Source organism: Lactuca virosa, chromosome 8 (genome assembly GCF_052849685.1).
Source record: "Lactuca virosa cultivar CGN04683 chromosome 8, Lactuca_virosa_CGN04683_v6, whole genome shotgun sequence".
Taxonomy (NCBI): Eukaryota; Viridiplantae; Streptophyta; class Magnoliopsida; order Asterales; family Asteraceae; genus Lactuca; species Lactuca virosa.
In genome coordinates, this window is record NC_136433.1 from 156719583 (window position 1) to 156722853 (window position 3271).

Below are 3271 nucleotides of genomic sequence, written 5' to 3' on the forward strand. Positions count from 1 at the left end.
CCTTGAAAGAGCTACGTTTGTCGATCGGTTCCTGAAGTATTGCAGTTATAGTTATTAGACTTATCCAATTGGGAGACTGTTGGATATGGTGTATAAGTCCATAACTATTTCTGGTATGTACTTGACCCGACCCGGCATGGTCCATTTGGGTTGCATGGCACCATGCAATTGGATAAACTAAAATGAGAGAAATAACACTTATGGTTTCTAATATATTAATAATACTATTTAATTAGTTTGATCAAGAATTAATTTAGAATTAATTAAGTGATCAAAAGATAACTAATTAAATATATGGGTAGATTTTGTAAATCTTCCATATCTTATATAGTGGGTAAGAGGCTCCATGGATTATCAAGTTGGGTTCCAACCATAGGATGCTCCATGGGAGTTACAAACCCATGGGTCATGGAAATGAAGAGTCATGACACATTAGGGTTTACATGGAGTAACCCTAGATGTGTCAACACTATATAAGAAACCCATTCTCCACCAAAATCGGACACACATAAGAAACAAGAGGGCTAGAGCCGATTTTGCAAGTGTAAGATTCTCTCAAAGTTTACTCCTTTGCATTTGGTGTTGTGTGAAGCATTTGAGGCATCACACTTGGGGTGCTAGGCTCACAAGGTTTCAAGAATCATAATCAACAACAAGGTAAGCTATTCTATCTTTCATTCAAGTTAAAAATGTTCCCCATGTATGCTAGATAGGAATATAACCTTGGAATTCAACTTTGCATGATTATTAGACAAACATAGATCCAAGGTTATTAGGGTTGTATGTACACTTAGGAAGTGTTAGAATGCTCAAAACCCATCAGCTTCCTCCTTCACTGAGGTCAGACTCCTCCAGTTTCCTCATTGTTCTTTTCTGTTGGGCAGTCTATTGTGAAGTGTCCCATTTCGCCACATGTACCGCACACTTGAACTATGCTAGCGTCGGTAGTGGAAATGATGTGCTCAGTCGAGGCCTTTGCGAAGCGAGCTTCCTGGCCATCCTCGGCCCCTGGACAATTTCTTTTGAAATGTCCGGGTTCGCCACACTTGTAGCAAACCTGACCCATCTTTTCACCAGAAATCGAGGCGTTTGACGGTGCTAGTGCTCTGCAGTAACGAGCGGTGTGTCCTTGCCTGTTGCAGTTCTTACATCGAAGTTCGTGGCATTCTCCTACGTGGTGGAAGTTGCATTCCTCGCAATTTGGAAGTTTTCCAGCATATCGCTGCACTGGCGTTGGCACTGGTTTGGCGGATGTTGTGGCTGTAGGAGCTATCACGGGTTGTTGTCTCTTGGCAAGTTTCTGACACAACTTGCGCTCCCTCTTGTTCCAAAATTTTCGTTTGGCGCTCTTAGGTTTGGGAGTCGGAGTGTCCTCCTGGAAAAGCCCTTGTTGGTTTCTTGAGGTGTTGCTACAGTTCGAGATGTGGAAACTGTTCACATTCCCACTTGGGTTGTTAGCGTTAAGAACAGCTAGGGCGGCTGCTACGGCTGTCGTGACAGTAGCTTGGAACGTAGCTGAGTCCACCTGAAGGACTGGTGTCTTATTGGTGGTTTGGGTACGTTCCTTCGAAGGCATGATCTGCTACATGTCAAGAAAAGAAATTTGTGAGCAACAATGGTTGCCCCTGGATGTATCCTAAATGTTTATCTATGCATTGAGATTTCCCGTTTTGCTATCTGACTCTCATTGACTCGGCCCACATCCCCATGATATGGTCTTAGCAAGGATAGAATAGATTTGAGCACACAAAGTTCACATAAAATAAGTTTACGAACTCCTGGTTGCTCAGCTCCTTGGGCTGGCTGAGTAACTCTCACATTTTCGTCGGCTCTTGGAGATTTGGCTATAAAGGTAGTTCCAAGGATCAAGTCGATACGGGATTCAACTTGGCACTCGGAAGAAATCCCTGGAACGCCTTTGGGGAAGACAGTGGGAAAGTTGCAGACTTCGAAGATGCTCTCGAGGTCTTTAACTTCTTGCGTCTCATTGGCAACATGAGCCAGAAATGCGTAGCATTCTTTCCGTAGATGCTCTTAGGCTTCCACGCATGAAATAATACTAGGGTTCGAACAGACTTATCACTGAAACCAGTGAGGACTCCTATCAGAAGGAAGATTGAGACGAATCGCTTTCTCGAAGCAAAGGTCATCGGCACGATGGGAGACTCATTCGTCCTATGCCGATTAGGACATTGAAGCTTTTCATGGAGACTGATATGAAATTGATGGGGAAAAGGAATAATCGTCTAAGCACATCTTATGATTCATGTTTTGAGGACAAAATAGTGATGGGACCTTGATAAGGTTGCTCAATTTGAATGCTACCGCTCCAAGGTATACTTTTGACAATGATAATCTTTGACTGAAATATAATAGTTGCCACCACTGTCGATATTAAGATTACACGAAATTTGGAAAATTTGACCTAGAAGTAGGTCTACAACATACCAACAAATGAAAATTTTGACAACATAAAGAACTAGTGAATACTGCAAGACAAGAATGTCTACAGAGAAAGGAGCTACTTAGAACATAAATATGAAAGTCATCCCTTAGACCAAAAAGGAAGGTTGAGTGGAGTATCCCCTATCGGCGACAGGTACTCCTCAAGTGAATCCTTAATTCGGCCAGCTGACGCTCCACATCAAGCAAGCATCTCTCGTATTCTGACTGGCAGGCTCGGAGCTCTATGGCTTCGGTACGGGTTGTAGCTAACTCTCGCTGCAGAGCTTCATTGTTCCTTGCAGCTCTCGCGTGAGCAATCTCGAAGTGAAGAATGCGATCTGTGCTGGTGTTCGAATCCGCTTCGAGCTCCTCAGTTCGCTGAAGGGTTGCCATACCTAGCTCCACATTGCGAGCCACTCGGCGTATCAGGATTGGAAGGGCCCTGTCCGTGGGTCCTCCTTCGTTCAGATTGTAGAGGTTGCAGTTTCCGTCGCATGGGAGGGGTTGGTCTTGCTCATGGCTCCACCTATTCAAACTCCCGACCCACATAGGAGTTGGACATTGGAATCCAACTCGAGGGTTAGGATTTGGTATTGGGGTCACTTGAGGTAGGTTCTTGACTTCGGGTTCCTAGTCAGTCTCTTCAGGTAATGGTTCGGCGAATCCATCGTCCAAAGGGATTTCGTGATTTCCTTCCGGCTCTGGCTCGATCCATCCATCATCTCCTTGGTTGGGAAAGTACGGGTCGCCAGGAAGATGGAATCCAGCCATGCTATCGACGCGAGGTGATGATAAAGGGATAGTTAATGGGCATCGAATCTAATAA